Genomic DNA, 22,620 nt, shown 5'->3' with positions numbered 1-22,620 from the left:
CCCATTAGAATCCACTGAGTCTTGATAACCAAAAATGTCTCTAGACAGTGCCAGTTATTCCCGGGGGAGCAAAAATGACCCCGCTTGAGAACCACTGATCTACTTACATATATTAGTTGTGTTACCAGTTAGCTTTTGCTGCATAAAAAGCTTAGTGGTTTAAAATACAGTAGTGTCGGCCAGGTGCGGTGGCTCACGCCTGTAATCCCAGCCCTTTGGGAGTCCAAGGTGGGCAAATCACCTGAGGTCAGGAGTTCAAGACCAGCCTGGCCAACATGGTGAAACCCCATCTCTACTAAAAATACAAAAATTAGCCGGGCGTGGTGGCAGGTGCCTGTAATCCCAGCTACTCAGGAGGCTGAGGCAGGAGAATCACTTGAACCCAGGAGGCGGAGGTTGCAGTGAGCCAAGACTGTACCACTGCACTCTAACCTGGGTGACAAGAGTGACACTCTGTCTCAAAACAAAACAAAACAGTAGTGTCCCTTGATATCCTTGGTTTTGCTGTCTGTGGTTTTAGTTACCTGAAGTCAACTGTGGCCTGAAAATATTAAATAGAATATTTACAATAAACAATGCATGAGTTTTAAATTATGCATGATGAAATCTTTTGCCATCCCATTCTGTCTTGCCTAGGACATGAATTGTCCCTTTGTCCAGCATATCTGTGCTGTTATTCTACCCACCCGTTAGTCACTTAGTCACTTATTGAAGTGCTTGTGTTCAAGGTCAATAGTGGCCTAATGCTACATCACAATGCATATGTCATTCACCTCACTTCATCTTATCTCGTAGGCCCTTTATCATCTCATAACATCACAAAAAGAAGGATGAGTACAGTAAAAAAGAAGATATTTTGAGAGAGACCACATTCATATAACTTCTATTACAGTACAGTGTTATAATTGTTCCATTTTGTTATTTTTGTTAATCTCTTATTGTACCTAATTTATAAATTAGGCAGTATATACAGGGTTTAGTACTATCTGTAGTTTCAGGCATCCACTGGGGATCTTGGAACCTATCTCCCATGGATAAGGGAGGACTACTGTAAGTCATTTAATAGCTTATTATTCTGTGGATTAGCAGTTTGATTTGGGCTATATTGATTTCTGTGCTTTGCTGGAGGTTTGGCTGGGACCAAATGATATAGAATAGCCTCACTTAGATGTTTGTTGGTCAGCAGGCTTTTTGCCCAGGGTAGTGATTGGGGAGCTTTTTCTCCATGTGGCCTCTCTAGCAGGCAGGTTCATTCACCTGATGATGTCAAAGTTCTAAAAGTATTAAGGCTGGGTGCGGTGACCCACGCCTGTAATCCCAGTACTTTTGGAGGCTGAGGCGGGCAGATCACTTGAGGTCGGGTTTTCGAGACCAGCCTGGCCAACGTGGTGAAACCCCATCTCTACTGAAAATACAAAAATTAGCTGGAAATTGCTTGAACCTGGGAGACGGAGTTTGCAGTGAGCCGAGATTGTGCCACTGCACGGCAGCCTGGGCAACAGAGTGAGACTCTGTCTCAAAAAAATACATAAATAAAAGCAAGAAAGGACAAACCCCAATGTGCAAATGCTTTTCAAGTCCCTGCTGTATCACATTTTCTAATGCTCCATTGGTCAAAGCAAGTCATAATGGCCAAGCCCAAATTCAAGGGGTAAAGAAATAGATTCTGTCTCTTGATAGGAAGAGTAGCAAAGTCACATTGTGAAGGGGTGTACATAAAGAATGAGAAGAATTATTGTGACCAGTTTTGCACACAATCTACTATTATTATTTTCTGGGAATACAAGGACCTGACAGCCCTTTCATTCAATTTATCATTTCCCTCTTTTCTTTTTGGCTTGTGTGCATTATCATTTTAAATATTACAAGGCCGGGCATGGTGGCTTACGCCTGTAATCCCAGCACTTTGGAGGCTGAGGCGGGCGGATCACCTGAGGTCGGGAGTTTGAGACTAGACTGGCTCACCTGGAGAAACCCTGTCTCTAGTAAAAATACAAAATTAGCTGGGCATGGTGGCGCATGCCTGTAATCCCAGCTACTCAGGAGGCTGAGACAGGAGAATGGCTTGAATCTGGGAGGCGGAGGTTACAGCGAGCCAAAATTGTGCCATTGCACTCCAGCCTGGGCAACAAGAGGGAAACTCCATCTCAAAAAAAAAAATTACAGTTATTTGGCCGGGCATGTTGGCTCACACCTGTTATCTCAGCACTTTGGGAGGCCAAGGCAGGAGGATCATTTGAGCTCCAGAGTTCCAGACCAGCATAGGCAACATGGCAAGACCTCATCTCTAGCAAAACAAAACAAAAAAAAGTCAGGCGTGGTGGCATGTGCCTATAATCTCAGCTACTTGGAAGGCTGAGGTGGGAGGATGGTTTGAGCCTGGGAGGCAGAAGTTGCAGTTAGCCAAGATCACACTATTGCACTCTAGCTTAGGCGAGAGAGTCAGACCCTGTCTCAAAAAAAATTATAGTTATTTAATTTTATGCATTTATTTCTTCTTTCTTGTAAGTATTCTTGATTCTTGTGGTACTGTGCTTCCATCTGGGATTATCTTCTTCATAGACAGCACCTTTCTTTTAGTGTAAGTCTATTGGTAATGAGTGTTCTATTTTTGTCTGAAAGCATTTTTAGAACTTTTGTCTTAATTTTAAAAGGATAGTTTTATTGGGTATAGAATTCCAGATTGGCAGTTCTTTTCTTTCAGCATTTTAAATATATCATTTTATTGCCTTCTGACTTCATTGTTTCTATTTTATTTTATTTTATTTGAGACAGGGTCTCACTCTGTTGCCCAGGCTGGAGTGCAGTGGCACAATCGCGGCTCACTGCAACCTCTGCCTCCTGAGTTCAAGTGATTCCTCTGCCTTAGCCCCCTCCCTAGTAGCTGGGACTACAGGCATGTCCCACCATGCCTGGCTAATTTTTGTATTTTTTGTAGATACAGGGTTTTACCATGTTGGCCAGGCTGGTCTCAAACTCTAGACCTCAGCTGATCTGCCCACCTCAGCCTCCCAAAGTGCTGGGATTATAGGTGTGAGCCACCGTGCCCAGCCCCCCATTGTTTTTATTAGAGAAGCAATGTCTTTGGTTTTTAGCAGTTTTCAGTAAGATGCTTACATGGTTTTCTTTCATGCTTTTTATGGTTTTCATCATTTAAGATGTTTCAGGTTCATAGATCCTCTAGGATTTGTAGCTTGATGTCTTTTGTCAGGTTTGGAATATCTCTTCTGATATTGCTTCTGTCTTATTCTTTCAGTTCCCTCTGGGATTCTAGATAACATCTTTCTCTGTATCTCATATGTTTCTCATGCTCTTTTCTGTATTTTCTATCTTTTTTTCTTTGTGCTCCATCTAGATATTTTCTGTTGACCTTTTTTCTGGTTCGGTCTGCTATTAAAAGCATCTGCTGTATTGTTAGTTTTATATACTTTTTAGTTCTCGATTTTCAATTTAATTTGTTCGTTTGTTTTCATAGATTTGGGTTCTCTGGTGAAATTCTCATCTTATCCTCTATTTTCCTGAACATATTAATCACAATTATTTAAAGTCTGTGTGTGGTAATTAACAATGTCTGGATCCCTGTATCCCCATTTGATCTTTCTCTTTTTTTTTTTTGGAGACAAAGTTTCGATCTATCACTGAGGCTGGAGTGCAGTGGCACAGTCTCAGCTCACTGCAACCTCTGCCTCATGGGTTCAAGCAATTCTTGTGCCTCAGTCTCCCGAGTAGCTGGGATTACATACGTGTGCCACCACGCCTAGCTAATTTTTGTATTTTTAGTAGAGACAGGGTTTTGCCATGTTGGCCAGGTTGGTCTCAAACTCCTGCCCTCAAGTGATCCACTCACCTCAGCCTCCCAAAGTGCTGGGGTTACAGGCACAAGCCACTGTGCCCAGCTCATATTTGATCTTTTCCTATTGTCTTCTTTTTTCTCTTGATTTTCAGTCATTTGGTTCTGTCTCCTAGCATTCCTGGTCATTTTTAAAATGATTGTCAAACATCGTATATGGGAAATAATAGAGGCTCTTTATGATGATACCGTTCTCCTCTCTAATGGTAGTTAAAAGTAGGAGTAGATGACATTGTTCCAATATGGGCTTGAGATGATCTGAGGCTTTGTTTTATGATTCTCAAGGGCTGGTTTAAATCTAGTTTCCACTTCAAGAGTATTGTATTTCAGATGTACCAGAGGTACCTAGGGTATGCATCATGGCCTCTCCTTGACAGGCCCTGGACTCTTAATTTTTCTATGAGACTACCTAAAGTTCTGCTTACTTTTTTTTTTTTGCGTATAAAAAATAGGCACTTTAGCTGGGCGCAATGGCACTTTGGGAGCCAAGGCAGGTGGATCACCTGAGGTCAGGAATTCAAGACCAGCCTGGCCAACATGGTAAAACCCCGTCTCTACTAAAAATACAAAAATTAGCCAGGCATGATGGCATGCGCCTGTAATCCCAGCTACTCAGGAGGCTGAGGCAGGAGAATCGCTTGAACCCAGGAGGCAGAGGTTGCAGTGAGCCAAGATTGCGCCATTGCACTCCAGCCTGGGCAACAAGAGCAAAACTCCATCTCAAATAATAATAATCATTAAAAAAAAAAAAGGCACTTTGCCTCCAAATGTTAGAATTCAGTAAATACCCCGAGGGCAAAAGCAATATAGCATGTCCAGGCTGTCTTTTCTGTGATTGCTTTTTTTCTGGGATTTTAGCCCCTCAAATCCTGCCTGTCTTGGTAGTTGTGAGCTCTAATTTCTGTCACTGTGAGGTTTCCAAAAGCTCTGGTTTGAAACTGGTTGCCCCAGCAGAAAAAAGTAGTAGAGAATGTCAGACTCAACTCTGCGTTTTATTTTTCTCTGGTATTTTGGCCTATCATATCTTAGTTGCATTATTTATTTGTTTTTATTACTTATAATTATTTATTACTAATTCATTTTTTAACAATATTATTAATTTATAATAAGACAATATTAAACATTTTAAGCATGTTTTAATCACTGCATAAGCAAAGCATATGTGGATTCTGCCCTCATGCAACTTATATTCTTGTAGGGAGGAGAGTACCTTTATTTAAAATTGTGATAAGGAGATGTACAGAGTGTTATGAACTTCTTATAGTGGTAGCTGGCTTAGTTAGAGTGAGGGATGGTCAAGGACAGCTACTTTGAGGAAGTGGTATTTGAGCAGAGCTCTGAGGATGAGTAGAATTAACTTAGGGAAAAACAATGGGTTGTTAGAACTATGGATGGCGTAGAGACGTTGAAGGGAAAAGAAGCATAGCAGGTTTAAAGCATCAAAGAAGCGTGGTCTGATGGGCAAGGGCTAAATCGTGCCAAGCTTTATAAGCCATATTAAGGATTTTTTTTACCTTTTTTTTTTCTTTTTCTTCCAATTCTGTTCTGATCATTGGTCTGACTCTAATATACCTTCTCTTCAGTGTCTTCTGTCCCAGGACAGAGATATTTATTTACCCAGTTATTTATTCCATAGAAATATATTAGGTACCCTTCATAGGCAAGGTTCTAAATTAGGTACCGAGATTGATTAAAAACAGTGTGGAATGCTGCCTTTAGATTTAGACAAACCTGAGTTTAAGTATTAGTTGTCTTATTAACTGTGTGTTTCTTTGGAGCAGTTATTTAATACCTCTGAACCTGAATTTTCTTGCTGGTTAAATACTAACAATAAAAGTGATAATAGAATAATTAAAAGAGCTAATTGAGGCTGAGTGTGGTGGCTCATGCCTGTAATCCCAGCACTTTGGGAGGCTGAGGTAGGCAGTGAGGTCAGGAGTTCGAGACCAGCCTGGTCAACATGGCAAAACCACATCTCTACTAAATACAAAAATTAGCTGGGTATGGTAGCAGGCACCTGTAATCCCAGTTACTAGGGAGGCTGAGGCAGGAGAATTTCTTGAACCTGGGAGGTGGAGGTTGCAGTGAGTGGAGATCGAACAGCAAACACTCCAGCCTGGGTGACAGAGCAAGACTGTGTCTCAAAAAAAAAAAAAAAAAAAAAAGCTAATTGATAAATGTGCCCAATCAATGGTGGTGCTTATTACTATTATCATATAACTATAAAACACAAATTCTACTTTCAGAGTACCTAGGATATATGGGATCATGGCATATACCAATAGTTATAATGTAACAAATAGTATAAGAAATGAAAAAAATTGGTGATTCAGAGGGAAGAGGTATTACATTCAGACTTGGGGATTAAGACTATTTAATGATGAAAGTGACATGTGTGCTAGAGTAGGAACTAGCTTGTCATTAAAACAATTTAATGTGACATATAACTATCTCAGTCATAAACCTTTTAGATTTTATCAAGCTAACAACCAAACTTTCAATTTGTCCCCCTCAACCTGCTCCTCCTTCTGTCTGCTACATCTCATAATAAATGGCAACTCCATTCTTCTGATTGCTCAGATCAGCAATCTTAGAGTCATCTTTCACTCTCACTCTGTATTTCCAATTCATTAAAAAAATCCTGTTCTACCCGTAAGATATGTCCAGAATCCTACCATGTGCAGAGGTCTTGGAAAATGTGGATTATTGTAAACTTACTCATTTGGCAATTTCTGTTGTAGCTAGGCTTCAGATGTGGTTTCTCCTGGAGCTGGGGGCACAAACAGGAAGTGGACCATCTCCCTGACATACCCCTGCGGTTGTCACTCTGGTCCAAGCCATTGTCACCTCACATCTGGATTAATTTAATAGTTTCCTAACTGGTTCCCTGTTTTATGATCTGTTTATGATACAATAGCCAAGGTGATTCTTAAAAACCATAAATCTCATTATTCCTCCTCTCAGAACCCTTTAGTAGGTTTCATCTTATTAGGAACAGAAGCCCAAGTACTTGCAATGGCCTCTGAAACTTTCTGAAACATTCGGCTTTCTTTCCAACCTCACTTCCTCCCCTCCCTTCTCTTAGTAAATTGTACTCACATCATCTCCTTGTTATTCCTCTGACACTGCAACTTCCATCTAAAGGACTTGTACATTTGCCTCAGGACCTGTACACTTGTTCCTTCCACCTGGAGTGCTCTCTTCCACCTATGTACTTGGGCTTGCCCTCTTACTTGGCTTGTCCTCTTACTACTCAACTGCCTTTAGATCTGTTTGCTCAAATATAACCTAACAAATGAAGCCTTCTCTTAACTATTTATTTAGAAGAGCCACCTCCTTTCTACCTTGTTCCCCAGTCCCAACACTTTCTTTTCCCCAGTCCTACTTGATTTTTCTTTATATGTCTCAGCATGTTATGTATTTGTTTCTTCATTATTTTGACAATCTCTCCAAATAAAATGCAACTACCATGAAGATAGAGGGTTTGTTTCATTTTCTGCTATATCTCTATACAAGAATACCTGTCTTTTAATTAGTTGTCAATACATAATTTGTTGAATGAATGAACATGTTTTCTGGTTCAAGTAAGAATTTTTTTTTTACGAAGTTCATTAAAAATCATTTTAAAACTAAATTAAAAAGCAACACTTAGATGCGTTCCTGTGATGAAGGAGGAGGAAATACTAGTTTTTTGGGAAATGATTTTTGATAAGATTTTGAATGAGTTGCTTGATAGTTCAGGTAGTTGAGTTAATTGGGTAAAATGCCATATATAAAGGGCAAATGTATATGGTTCCATTGCTCCTTGATCGTGGAGAGGTCTTTTTAGCTGCCTCTTTGAATCTGGTAGCAATTTTTAAGAAAATAGACTTTATTTTTAAGAGGAGTTTTAGGTTCACAGTAAAATTGAGCATAAAGTACCGAGAGCTCCCATATTTCTTCTGCCCCAGTATAGGCACAACCTCCCCACTATCAACTTCTGTCACACATCTTTATTACCCAAAGTCTGTAGTTTACTTTTGGGATAACTCTTGGTGGTGTACATTCTCTGGATTTGGACAAATATATAATGACATGGTCTGCCATTATAGTATAGTACAGAATAATTTCACTACCCTAAAAATCTGTGCTCTGCCTGTTTATCTTTCCCACATCCCTTACACCTGGCAATTACAGGCCCTTTTACTGTCTCCATAGTGTTACATTTTCCAAAATGTCATGTAATTGGGGTCATACAGTATGTAGCCTTTTCAGATTGGCTTTTTTCACTTAGTAATATGCATTTAAGGTTCCTCCATGTCTTTTCATGGCTTGAAGCCTTATTTGGTTTTTAGCACTGAATATTCCATTTTCTGAATGTATCACGGTTTATTCAACTACTGAAGGACATCTTGGTTGCTTCTAAGTTTTGGCAATTATGAATAAAGCTGTTGTAAATAACTGTGTGCAGGCTTTTGTGTGGACATAAGTTTTCCACTCATTTGGATAAATACCAAGTAACATAATTGCTGGATTGTATGTGAAGAGTATGTGTAGTTTTGTAAGCAACTGCCAAACTGTTTTGTAAAGTTGGCTGTACCATTTTGCATTCCCATCAACAATGAATGAGGGGTTCCTGTTGCTGGAACTGCTTCTCAGAATTTGGTGTTGTCAGTGTTTTGGATTTTGACCATTCTATTGGGTGTGTAATGGTATCTGATTGTTTTAATTTGCAGTTCCCTCATGACATATGATAATTTATTTTCATATGCTTATTTACCATCTGTATTTCTTTAGTGAAATATGTTCAAGTCTTTGCCGATTTTTAAATCAGGTTGTTAGTTTTCTTACTGTTAAGTTTTAAGAATTTTTTGGTATATGTGTGTGTGTGTGTGTGTGTGTGTATATATATATATTCATGTGTATGTATATATATATCTATCTCCAGGCTGGTGGAACTGGCACAATCTCAGCTCACTGCAACCTCTGCCTCCTGAGTTCAAGCAAATCTCCTGCCACAGCTTCCCAAGTAGCTGGGATTATAGGTACCCGCCAACACACCTGGTTAATTTTTGTATTTTTAGTAGAGACGGGATTTCGCCATGTGGGCTAGGCTGGTCTCGAACTCCTGACCTCAGGTGATCTGCCCGCCTTGACCTCCCAAAGTGCTGGGATTACAGGCGTGAGCCACCATGCCCAGCCCTATATTTTAGATAATAGTTTTTTTTGTTGTTTGTTTTTTTGAGACCGAGTCTTGCTCTGTCACCCAGGCTGGAGTGCAGTGGCATGATCTCGGCTCACTGCAACCTCCACCTCCAGGGTTCAAGTGATTCTTCCGCCTCAGTCTCCCAAGTAGTTGGGATTACAAGCATGCAATACCATGCCTGGCTAATTTTTGTATTTTTAGTAGAGATAGGGTTTCATCATGTTGGCCAGGCTGGTCTTGAACTCCTGACCTCAAGTGATCTGCCTGCCCCCCTTGGCCTCCAAAAGTGCTGGATTACAGGCATGACCCACTATACCTGGCCTGGATAATAGTTCTTTATCAGACATGTTTTCTGCAAATACTTTCTCCCAGTCTGTTGCCTATCTTCCCATTCTCTTGACAGTGTCTTTAGTAGAGAAGAAATTTTTAATTTTGATGAAGTCCAGCTTATTAATTATTTCTTTAATGGGTTGTGCGTTTGGAGTGTATTTTAAAAGTCATTGCTTTACCCAAAGTCATCTAGATGTTCTCCTATGTTATCTTCCAGGAGCTTTATAGTTTTACATTTTACATTTAGGCCTGTGATCCATTTTGAGTTAATTTTAGTGAAGGATGTAAGGTCTACATCTAAATTCTTTTTCTTATCCTTTCTTTTTTCTTTTTCATTTGGGTGTCCAGTTACTGCAGCACCATTTGTTGAAAAAGACTATCTTTTCACCATTGTATTGGCTTTGCTCTTTTGTCAAAGATCAGTTGAAAATAACTAACTAAATATTTTTATTTATAGAGATGGGAGTCTCACCATGTTGCCCAGGCTGGAGTGCTATGGATTCACAGGCACAGTTATAGCACACTGTAACCTCAAACTCCTGGACTCAAGCAGTCCTCTCACTTCAGCCTCCTGAGTATCTGGCATTCCAGGCACACTCACCATACCCAACTCCAGTTGACTGTGTTTATGTGGGCCTATTTCTGAGTTCCATTGATCTATTTGTCTGTATTTTTGAAATACTATACTGTCTTGATTACTGTGGCTTTATAGTAAGTCAGTCTTGAAATTGAGTAGCATGTTCAGTTGGCTTTTCTGGGTCTTTTGCCTCTCTTTATAAACTTTATTTTCATTTTTATTTGTTTTTGTTCCATACAAACTTTAGAATGAGTTTGTTAGTATCCACAGAATAACTTGTTGGGATTTTGATCAAGTTGGGAAGAACTGACATTTTAACAGTATTGAGTCTGCCTATTCATGAACATGGAATGTCTCTCCATTTATTTAGTTTGATTTCTTTAATCAGTTTTTTCATTTTTCTTGTGTAGATTTTGAACATATTTGATTAGACTTATACCTAAATATTTCATTTTTGGAGGGTGCTAATGAAAATGGTATTATGTTTTTATTTCAAATTCAGATTATTTGTTACTGGTATATAAGAAAGTGATTGACTTTTATATATTAACCTTGTGTCCTGTAACCTTGCTATAATTGGTTATTAATTCTGGAAGTTTTTTCATTGATTCTTTCAGGTTTTCTACATGGGAAGTCTTGTCATTTGTGAACAAAAACAGTTTTCTTTCTAACTTTCCAATCTGTGTTAAGTTTTATTTCCTTTTTTTTTTTTTTTTTTTTTGGTCATATTGCATTAGGACTTGTAGTATGATGTTGAAAAGGAATGGTGGGAGGAGACATCCTTTTCTCGTTCTTGATCTTAATAGGAAGGCTTCTAGTTTGTCACCATTAAGTGTGATGTTGGCTGTAGGGTTTTAAAAATGGATGTGCTTTGTCTTGTTGAGGAAGAACCTTTATGTTCCTAGTTTGTTGAAAATTTTTATCATGAATGGGTGCTGGATTTTGTTAAATGCTTTTTCTGCATTTATGGAGATGATCATGTGATTTTTCTTTTTTAGCCTGTTAATATGATGGATTATATTAATTGACTTGCACATGTGAAACCAGCCTTGCATACCTGAGATAAATTGGACTTGGTCATGGTGTATAATTCTTTTTATATGTTGCCGTTTTCAATTTGCTAATATTTCTGGTCACATTTTTTATTAATAGCTTGGTTGCATCCCTTCATGGCATGCTGATCAAATACTCAGATACAACTTTGAAAAATGGCATATATGTTGTATGATAGAATTGAAGTCCGATTTTTATTTCTACAGGCTGGATTGGCCAAATCTAATAATATGGAATTTAATATGCATTATATAAAGATTTTTTGAGAATCAGTTTAATATGCATAGTTAATGACACACATTACCTGGGATTTTGATTCCAGCTCTGCTACTTAGAAGCTATGTTACCTTGAATAAGTTATTTTTTATTTATTTATTTTTTTGAGGCGGAGTCTCGCTCTGTTGCCCAGGCTGGAGTGCAGTGACGCAATCTCGGCTCACTGCAAGCTCCGCCTCCTGGGTTCACGCCATTTTCCTGCCTCAGCCTCTTGAGTAGCTGGGACTACAGGCGCCCGCCACCGCGCCCGGCTAATTTTTTGTATTTTTTTTTTTTTAGTAGAGACAGGGTTTCACCGTGGTCTCGATCTCCTGACCTTGTGATCCACCCACCTCGGCCTCCCAATTGAATAAGTTATTTAATCTCTTTATGTCTCAGTTTCTTCATCCATAAAACGGGGATTGTTGTAAAATATAAAAGAAGTAATAAACATAAGGCTCTTAAAATAATAGCTGGCACATAGTAAGGGATGATGAAATGTTATCTGTGATTATTATAAAATTCTGTACGTGGGTGCAAACAAACTCAAATTTTTAAGGCTTGACTGATGTGATTTAGGACAACTAAGAAAGACTAGGTATCTTAGTCTTTTGTTGATTGTAAACTCAAGGAAATGATAGATAGTGTGACTTGGATAGGATAAAAGTTAATGTAGGCCAGGCTGACAAGTCATTTATAATCTCTTGAAGCCAGAGGCAGCACCTTAGCAAATAACTTAAAGCTTAGAAGAATAAGGTTTCTAGACCAGGCGCGGTGGCTCACGCACTTTGGGTGTCTGAAGCAGGCGGATCACCTGAGCCCAGGAGTTTAAGACCGGCCTGGCCAACATGGTGAAACCCCGTCTCTACTAAAAATACAAAAAGTAGCTGGGCGTGGTGGTGGGTGCCTGTAATCCCAGCTATTCAGGAGGCTGAGGCAGGAGAATCACTTGAATCAGCTCACACCTGTAATCCCAGTGCTTTAAAAAGGCCAAAGTGGGAGGATTGCTTGAGGCCAGGAGTTTGAGACCAACCTGGACAACATTGTAGAGAAGAAATTGTCTATGAACATTTTTTTAAAAAATTAGCTGAACAGCTGGGCATGGTGGCTCACGCCTGTAATCCCAGCACTTTGGGAAGCCAAGGTGGGTGGATCACCTGAGGTCAGGAGTTTGAGACCAGCCTGACCAACAATGGTGAAACCCCATCTCTACTAAAAATACAAAAATTAGCCGGGTATGGTGGCACATGCCTGTAATCCCAGCTACTAGGGGACCTGAGGCTAGAGAATCGCTTCCGGGAGGTGGAGGTTGCAGTGAGCTGAGATCACACCATTGCACTCCAGCCTGGACAACAAGAGCAAAATTCCATCTCCAAAAAAAAAAAAAAAAAAAAATTAGCTAAACATGGTGGTGTGCACCTGTATTTCTAGCTACTTGGGAGGTTGAAGTGGGAAGATCTATTGAGCCCAGGGAGTTCAAGGTTACAGTGAGCTATGATCCTGCCACTGCACTACAGCCTAGGTGACAGAGTAAGACCCTGTCTTTAAAAAAAAAAGGAAAAAAAAAAAGGAAGCTTTTCTTTCTCAGTGAGACTTAAACAAACATTCTGATACTGCAAATTATGTTTCTTCTCCCTGACCCTGATATTTCTAAACTCCTTTACCTTGTTCAAAATTGTTCTACAGCTTTTAGCTTTTAACTAGCTATATAATTTATTTATATTTATTGTTTATCTCCCACACAACTAGAATGTGAGTCCCATGACGGATTTGTTCACTGAAGTATCCTAAGCACCAAGAACAGTGCCTGGCAAGCACAGACACTCAAAAAATATTTGTGAGTTGAATGAACAAAATCTGAGGCTAAAGCCTCATATATTATACTAGTAAAAGCATAGCAGCTTTAACTGAAGACAAGGCAGGGACTTACAGTTCTACCTACTGGGTCCTGCCGTTGCACCTTGTGGCATCACTACAAGGAGCACAGTTTGAAGCTACCTTACAAGTAATGATCTATGAGGTTGCTGGAATATGGTTCAGCCATTTCATTTTATCCCTTCTTTCTATATTACCCAAAGACAGTAATTCCTAGGAAACATCTGGGCCTGGGTGGGGTGGTGGTAAATGCTTGCAGTGGCAATGGAAAGGTTCATTTTTTATGGGAAATATACTTCCTAAATTGTAAAGCTCTATTCCAACGTCAGAGAGAGAGAGAATCTTGGTTACAATTTTTATGACATCAGTTGAGAATGTCATGTTAATGTTTTATAAACAACAAAATAAGAAAAAATCAATAAAGATAGGGATAAAACCCTAAAAGTATAAACAGAATCAGATGAACCTAACTGTATTTCAGTTCCACTTAAAGGTAAGTAAAATGGTATACTCTTAAGATGAGCAGAAATATAAACAATAATGAATATATAAACTGATGAATAATGAAATATAATGAAATGAATATAACATATATTGAAGATATATAATACAATGAATATAATGAAATGAATATTGAAATATAAATAATAGTGAATCCTAGTTTCTAGGCTTTTCTTTTGTAGTGGTATGAATTAGCAATTTTGAAAGTGTTTTTTGTTCTAGGACTGAACAAATGAGTAAGTGTATTGAGGATAATGGGAGTCAAGTTTTTTCATTGTTGGAGAAAGGAGTTTTATATATGGAAAAGAGAAAAGGCTAGAATAAACCCTGTGATGTTGGATTTGAATGGGAAGTTATGGTTTTTAATATCTATTAATATCTATGTAATGTATTATTAATCTATATTTAAATATTTAATATCTATATAAATACAGATAAATACACATATGTATGTTTTCATATAGATATATGTATATAGGCACATACATGTGTGCATGCATATACACAGACATACACATTTTTATATATTTTTATATATGTATTTCAGCTTTGTTTGCTAAGAGGGCCTTTCAATTCCTTCGCCTCTCTTTTTTTTTTTTTTTTTTTTGAGATGGAGTATTGCTGTGTTGCCCAGGCTGGAGTGTGGTGGCATGATCTTGGCTCACTGCACTCTCCACCTCCCAGGTTCAAGTGATTCTCCTGCCTCAGCTTCCCAAGTAGTTGAGATTACAGGCTCCTGCCACCACGCTTGGCTAAATTTTGTATTTTTAGTGGAAACATGGTTTTCACCATGTTGGCCAGGCTGGTCTTGAACTCCTGACCTCAAGTGATCCTCCCACCCCTGCCTCCAAAAGTACTGGGATTACAGTCGTGAGCCACTGAGTCCAGCCACTTCTCCTCTTTCTTAACCCATTTAAAGTGCTGTAACAGAATACCTGAGACTGGGTAATTTATAAAAAACAGAATTTTATTTTTTCACAGTTCTGGTGGCTGGAAAGTCCAAGATCAAGGTACTGGCAGGTCCAATTGTCTGTTCCGGAGACGAGGAACACAGTGTTTTCACATGGCCAAAAAGTGGAAAAACAAGCTAGCTGAAGCTGCACGAAGCCTTAAATCCCATTTAGGAGGGAGTAGCCCTCCTGGCCTAATCACTCCTTAAGGGCTCCACCTCTTAATACTGTCACATTGGTAACACCTGAATTTTGGGGGGACCTATTCAAGTCATAAAACCCTGTAACAATGAACACACATAACTGAGTCCTATATATTTCAATATGGACTGTAGACATATAGTAAGTTTTTTTTTTTGAGATGGAGTCTCGCTCTTTCTCCAGGCTGGAGTGAAGTGGCGCAGTCTCGGCTCACTGCAAGCTTCACTTCCTGGGTTTAAGCGATTCCTCTGCCTCAGCCTCCTGAGTAGCTGGGATTGCAGGCACGCACCACCACGCCTGGCTAATTGTTTTAAATTTTAGTAGAGACGGGGTTTCACCATGTTGGCCAGGATAATCTCAATCTCCTGACCTCGTGATCTGCCCACCTTGGTCTCCCAAAGTGCGGAGATTACAGGCGTGAGCCACGGAGCCTGGCTGTTATATAGTAACTTTAACATTGGTACTGATTTGCTTAACTATACTGTGGTTATCTAAGCAAGCATTCTTGTTCCTAGCAGAACATACAGAAATATTTAGGACTAAAATGGTATATAGTGTTTACAGCTTACTCTCATATGGTTCAGAAAAAAATGTATGAGATGGACCTGGTGTGGGCTCACTCCTGTAATCCCAGCACTTTGGGGGGCTGAGATGGGAGTCCAAGAGTTCAAGACCAGCCTGGGCAACATGGTGAGACCCCATCTCAAGGAAAAATCTCAAGGAGAAAGAGAATGATACAGCAAATCAGATGAAATATAAATAATTGATGATCTTTGCAAATGTCTTTAAAATTGAAATTACATAAAGTTAAAAATTTACCTAAAATATTTTCATATATCTTAGTTGTAATCCAATTTGACTTCATTTATAGAACTCACAGAAATGACAAAAAATTATTTAAAGGAAGTAAAGTAGCAAAGGAAATGCTGATCATGCAGAAAAATTTCAAATTGTTGGCATACAGAGAAGAACCTGATTTTTTTATTTGTTGTTCTGTCATTGCATAGTAACCTCGAACACCTCATGTTCTATATTTATTTGCTTTAAATATTTTTAAAATAGGTAGTTCAAGGATTCCCTAAGCATTTCTTATTTAATAAGTTTTCTTAGGAAGGGGCACTTTGTAAAAATTAGATGACCTTTGTTCTAGACAGTTATACCCTTTTGTATTGGTGTTAATCCATTAATCTTACTCATGTGGGCAGAGCCCTCGTGGTCTAATTATCTCTTAATGGTCCCCCCCCCCCCCCCCACTACCATTAGATTTCAGCATGAGTTTTTGGAAGAGACAAACATTCAAATCATAGCAAACTGGAAGCACAAGAGTATGGATAAATTTCCTAGACATAATATTGAGTGAAAGAAACAACAACAAAAGGGTAATATTGTATGATTTCTTTTTAGTAAAATTCAGTATAGGCAAAACACATCTATGATGTTAGTTTAGTTAATTAAGATAGTGGTATCTTTGGTAGGGGAACGGGAAGTGACTGGAAGCAGGAACATAGAGGAGCTTCTAGGGTGCTACTAACGTTCTGTTTTTGATCTGGATTCTAATTATGTGTGTATCTTTGTGAAAAGTAATTGAGCGCTACGCTTTGTATGCTTCTTTCTACCTATGTTATACCTTAATAAACTATTTTTAAAAGGATTTTTGTATCATATGTAAATCTGTTACTAAGGACACTTTTTTAAGTGTATTTTTCATAAAATGCATTTGTTAAGTTCCTCTTCTGGACGTGGGAAGAGATGTGGACAAAAAATTAGGCTTCCTTTTATTAATCAGCTCTATGTAACTCATTTCACATCCCTTTGTGTCTTACTGCCTTAATTCTTAGAGTTAATTTTTGTGTCCAGTTACACTTTTTCACTTTATAAAGTATTAATAAGTGAATGAGTGAATAGTCTTATTTTAAGTCTGTTCTTTTTTTAAATTTTTCAAATTTCTTAATGTAAAATTCTAAGTACAGTATTTGAAGGTAAATGGCAATTGAAGATATGGCTATTATTGTCAAATTCCTTTTTGAAGATGTTCTAGGGCCAGGCGTGGTGGCTCACACCTGTAATCCCAACACTTTGGGAGGCTGAGGTGGGTGAATCACAAGGTCAGGAGTTCGAGACCAGCCTGGCCAACATGGTGAAACCCTATGTCTACTAAAAATACAAAAAATTAGCTGGGCGTGGTGGCGAGCATCTGTAATCCTCGCTACTCAGGAGGCTGAGGCAGGAGAATCGCTTGAACCCAGGAGGCGAAGGTTGCAGTGAGCTGAGATGGTGCCACTGCACTCCAGCTCGTGTGACAGTGTGCGACACCATCTCAAAAAAAAAAAGAAAAAAGAAAAGAAAATGTTCTATTAGATTTATTTAGTACATTTTTATTACCCACTTTCCATTTTAGTGACACCTGAGAGACAATATACACCTCCATACTAACAGAAGGAAAACTTTTTAGTTTAAGTTGTTTTTATATTCAGAAGTTAGGGTTGTTGGAATTCCACTTTACAAATGCTGCAATTTCCGTGAAGTCTTTTCTTGTTTCTTCTCTCCAAGTCAGTGATCTCATCCCCCTCTTAAGGCATGTTGCAATTTGTGCCTCTCTTAAAGCATTTGCAGTATTTTGTCAAACAGACTTTTAATATTCCTTTTCTTGATTATGAGAATCAAGAGCTTAGAGATTATGTCAGTAGTTTTCTGTACTCCTCTTAATACTGAATATTGCTACTGTATTAACACACAGTAGGTTCTCCATCAATAGTTTATCCCAATTGCTGTGTATCTTTTCAATTTTTTTTTTTTTTTTTTTTTTTGGAGACAGAGTTTTGCTCTTGTTGCCTAGGCTGGAGTGCAATGGTGCGATCTCGGCTCACTGCAACCTCCGCCTCCCGGGTTTAAGTGATTCTCCTGCCTCAGCCTCCCGAGCAGCTGGAATTGATTACAGTCACCCGTCACCACACCTGGCTAATTTTTTGTATTTTTAGTAGAGACAAGGTTTCACTATGTTGGCCAGGCTGGTCTTGAACTCCTGACCTCAGGCAATCCACCTGCCTCGGCCTCCCAAAGTGCTGGCGTGAGCCACTGTGCTGGCCCAAATTGCCATGTTTCTAACCTTGAATACCATTTCATAGTTTAATTTTGCTTGTGTAATTTTCTTTGTAAATCAAATATTTAATATATAGCTGAATAGATACTCTGTGACCACTTTTCATTTTTGAAAGCCAAATCCCAGTTCTATAACTGTCATTCTAAAATATTTACCCTCTCACCAAACACATATTTTCTTTGGGGACAGAAATAAATATGCAAAACAAATTCCAAGCCAAGTTTTGTTTTGTTTGTTTTGTTTTTAAACACTTTGCAGAAACTGCTGTTTGCTACAAGAGAATGAATGGAATTTTTCGTTTAAGTTTACGTGAAAATGGAAATAAATATAGGACTATGGGATTAAACATGGAGATTCTCTAGAGTATTTTGAAGAAGTTTCCCTTATATTCCATTGATCTTGGTGTTCATTTTCCCTACGACCTTGCCAATATGTCTCTCTCTTTCTGTTTATTTCTTGTAAATATTCCTTCCTATCAGTGCCACATGAGTCCATTCTTTTTTTTTTTTTTTTTAAACTGGGTCTCACTCTGTTGTCCAGGCTGGAGTGCAGTGGCGTGATCACATCTTGCTGCAGCCTTGACCTCCCAGGCTCAAGCTATTCTTCTGTCTCAGCCTCCGGAGTAACTGGGACCACAGGTGCATGTCACCATACCTGGCTGATTTTTAAAGTTTTTTGTAGAGGCGAGTTTTCCCTATGTTGCTCAGCTTGGTCTTGAACTCCTGGGCTCAAGTAATTCTCCTGCCGAGGCCTCCTGAAGTGCTGGGATTACAGGCATCAGCCACTGTGCCTGGCCCAAACTGATCCTTCTTGACACAGCTCTTCCTGTTTTGGGCCCCTTGAATACTAATTACTGGTCTTACTAGGAATATGTGTAGAATGGGATTTGTGGGAGTTGCTCTCAATAAATAACAATATTGTATTTGTCTCTCTATACACACACAGACACACACACACTCACACACACACACAATATTTTATTTCAAAGATCGAGTAATTTACCTGTAGATATTTGAGTTTTATATAGGGGAATTATTTATCATGTATTGGAGAAAATTGTGGTTCTACATTAGTGTGTGGATCTTACAGTTGGAGTAACTTGGAGTGATCATCTTCTGTATATCATTATAATAAAGTCTTATTTTATCGGGAAAATGGGACATCCTCTTTATTTTGTGTATAGGTATTTTGTTTGGAGTTACTATGTCAGTGCAATGCAGCAATAATTATGTTACTAACAACAATTTTGTGAGATGTTTATTATTCTCATTTTACAGATGAGGAAACTGAGGCTTGGTGAAGTTACGAAAGTTGTCCAAAATTACACAACTTGTAAAGGGCACAGCCAAGATTCAGAGCCAGGTCTGTCCAACTTCAAAACTCTTAATCATAACCATGAATCTGAAATAGCTGTGAAGTATCAACCTGTGATAAGTTGTGTTAGTATTAATATTGCTTAACTGTTGTTTAACAATTACTGATAATATTTTTAATGCTGAGTGTTTTTGTCCTTTATAATAATTTCACATATCTTTTCAATATTGTGAAAAGCAGTATAAATGGTATTTAAGGGTCTAGTCTCTGGAGACAGACTAATTGGGTATGAATCCTTTAGCCACTTCATTTACTTGTTGTGTGACATTGGAAAAATTGCTTAACTTTTCCATACTTCAGTTTTCCATCTGTAAAATTGTGATGGTAATATCCACCTGATAGGGTTATTGTAAAGATTGAACGATTTAATACATACAAAGCATTTACAACAATGCCTGGCACACAGTAAGCATTCAGTGAATGTCAGTGATTAGTGTTATCATCTCCTAGCAACCAGTAAAGAAAATTATCATAATATCTAATTCTGTATTAGGAAATTTGGATAAAGCAATGTTTAGGCAGCAATGTAGGACATGGCAAAACTTACATAAAACAAAATTAAACTCCAATGAGTTAGATCTAAAGAATATTATTCATTTGATCAAATTCAGGTCTATCTGTTATGAAGCAACTTGGGCAACTGCTTATAGATCTCACACGTACAAGAGCCTTACATATATAAGGCCCATACATAAGTCCACTAGAAGTACCCATTGAGCCTAACATGGTCATTGCATTATGAATGTGTTTTGTCTGCCTTCCCCTTCAGAATGCAATTTGTATTTAGAATAAATGTCCACATTTTCAGGTAGTTTATGAGGAGATGGTGTTTTGGCAGCCTTGACGGAAAATTATCAAGAACTAAAACCTCATGTATTATGTAAAACGCTGGCAACATTTTATCACTTGCAGGAGTGCTTATTAGAACTTGCACTATGGTGAATGTGCACACTGAATGACCTTTGAACCAGTGGGACCACTAGTTCAACTAGAACTCAGCCATGAACTGATTATGTATTCTTTTCTCATACTTGTTTATTCTAACTGTCAGAATCCTAAAGTGCTGTATTAACTGTTACTACAATTTCTTTAAAGTAAGATACCTATGATTATTTACTAATAATAAGTTTATATCTGTTGCATAAACATCCATGAATGGGAGATAATTTGAGCAAAATTATACAAAAATTCAAAAGCTATTTAAAGATTGGGACCTGCCTTGTATGAACTCCAGAGCTCTGTAGCTTTTTTTTTTTTTTTAAATTTTTAATTTTTTTCTTATAGACACAGAGTCTTGCTATGTTGCCCAGGCTGGTCTGAAACTCTTGGGCTTGAGCAATCCTTCCACCTCAGCCTCCCAAAGTGCTGGTATTACCACCATGCCCAGCCTATAGCTTTTATTCTGCATATACATTTAACTTATTTCCTTCTTTTATGGTATTGAGACTTACTATCGTTGATCATAGAGTATCTTTTTGGTTATTTAGATATTTAAAATATTTTTCAGCAAATTCTTTTTCTCTTTTTTCCATAAAGAAAAATAAGATGGCCAGGCACGATGGCTCACACCTGTAAGCCCAGCACTTTGGGAGGCCGAGATGGGCAGATGACTTGAGGCCAGGAGTTCAAGACCAGCCTAGCCAACATGGCAAAACCCCATCTCTACTAAAAAATACAAAAATTAGCCAGGTATAGTAACACACGCCTGTAATCCCAGCCACTTAGCAGGCTGAGGTATGAGAATTGCTTGAACCTGGGAGGTGGAGGTTGCAGTGAACCAAGATCACACCACTGCACTCCAGCCTGGGTGACACAGCGAGACTGTCTTAAAGAAAAAAAAAGAGACCTTATTTCTTGTTAGTATTGTAAATGGTATATTTTTCCTCTTTGTTTTCTTTGCATTTTCTGTTTTGTTTCTTTCCCGTGCTTTATTTTTTTCTCTTGCCTTAACTATGCTATTTAGGACTTTCAGTACAGTATTCAATGCAAGTGTTAGTAGTAGGCATTCCTTCGCTTGAGCCCAGGAGTTTGAGATCAGCCTGGGCAACATAGCAAGACCCCATCTCTAAAATAAATAAGTAAAAACTAGGCAGGTGTGGAGGTACAGCATACCTGTAGTCCCAGCTACTCAGGCAGCTGAAGTGGAAGGATTGCTTAAGCCCAGGAGGTTGAGACTGCAGTGAGCCATGATCGTGCCACTGCACTGTAGCCTGGACAACAGAGCAAGACCCTGTCTTAAAAAAAAAAGGGCATTCTTATGTTGCACTTAATTATTTAAAGGAAGTACTTATTTTGTTTCACTATTATGGCTAAGGTTTGCTATATATATGTATGTGTATTTATTTATTTTCATTTTTAATTTTTATTTATTTAAGACAGGGTCTCGCTCTGTCACCCAGGCTGGAGTACAGTGGTACATTCTCAGCTCACTACAACCTCAGCTTCCCAGACTCAAGTGATCTTGCCACCTCAACCTCCTGAGTAGCTGGGACTACAGGCGGGCATCACCATGCCTAGCTAATTTTTGTACTTTTAATAGAGATGGGGTTTCACCATGTTGGCCAAGCTAGTCTCAAACTCCTGACCTCAGGTTATCTGCCTTAGGTTATCCGCCCACCTTAGCACGGTGGCACAGGCTTGAGCCACCATGCCCAGCCTGCTATATATTTTTGGTAGAAAGTTCTTCTAGGTTAAAGGCATTTCTCTTCCTAGTAGCCCAAGATATTTTTTATGTGAAGAATGAGTATTGAATTTTATCAAATATGTTTTCTGCATTTACAAGATGATCACATAGTTTTCCTCCTTTATTCTGTTAATGTGGTGAATGACATTTATAATGTTGAATTGCTGAAATAAACCAAACGCTGTCATGATGAACTTTTTAGAAAAAAATATACAGTTGGATATAGTTTATTAATTTGTTTTGTTTTTAAAAGATGGGATCTTGTTCTGTCACCCAGTCTGGTGCAGTGGTACGATCATAGCTCACTGTAACCTTGAACTCCTGGACTCAAGTGTTCATTGCACGTCAGCCTTCTGAGTAGCTGGTACTACAGGGGTGCACCATTATGGCTGGCTACTTTTAAAATTTTTTGTAGAGATGAGGCCTTGCTATGTTGCCCAGGCTGGACTTGAACTCCTGGGCTTAAGCAATCCTCCCACCTCGGCCTCCCAAAGTGTTGGGATTACAAGCATGAGCCACTGCACCTGGGCTGTTTGAGATTTTTGCATTTATGTTCATTCCCAGGTGAAATTGGCCCATAATTTTAATTTCTTGTCCTTATTTGGTTTTGGTATTCAGATTATGCCAGCCTCAAATAATGAGTTAGAAACTGTTTTTTTCCCCCTGAAAAGATTTATTTAAGACTA

At 38.6% G+C, this 22,620-nt stretch overlaps 1 protein-coding gene across 11 annotated transcripts in view; it reads left to right on the top strand.

Moving 5' to 3' along the window:
* The window catches only part of NUMB (NUMB endocytic adaptor protein), a 190,552-nt gene that overhangs the window by 81,908 nt on the left and 86,024 nt on the right, over window positions 1-22,620 (top strand). For 8 of the 11 annotated variants that reach the window (XM_073011136.1, XM_037984225.2, XM_037984228.2 and 5 more), the window contains one exon: window positions 19,155-19,239. The exons of the other annotated variants lie outside the window; for them this stretch is intronic. The gene's annotated coding sequence lies outside the window, so the exon portion shown is untranslated. The remainder of the gene's footprint in view (window positions 1-19,154; window positions 19,240-22,620) is intronic. 11 annotated transcript variants of the gene reach the window in all.

The sequence above is a fragment of the Chlorocebus sabaeus genome, chromosome 24 (genome assembly GCF_047675955.1).
Source record: "Chlorocebus sabaeus isolate Y175 chromosome 24, mChlSab1.0.hap1, whole genome shotgun sequence".
In the NCBI taxonomy this organism is placed as follows: Eukaryota; Metazoa; Chordata; class Mammalia; order Primates; family Cercopithecidae; genus Chlorocebus; species Chlorocebus sabaeus.
Note: the sequence above shows the minus strand (reverse complement) of the source record. Positions and strands in the feature narration are given on the sequence as shown.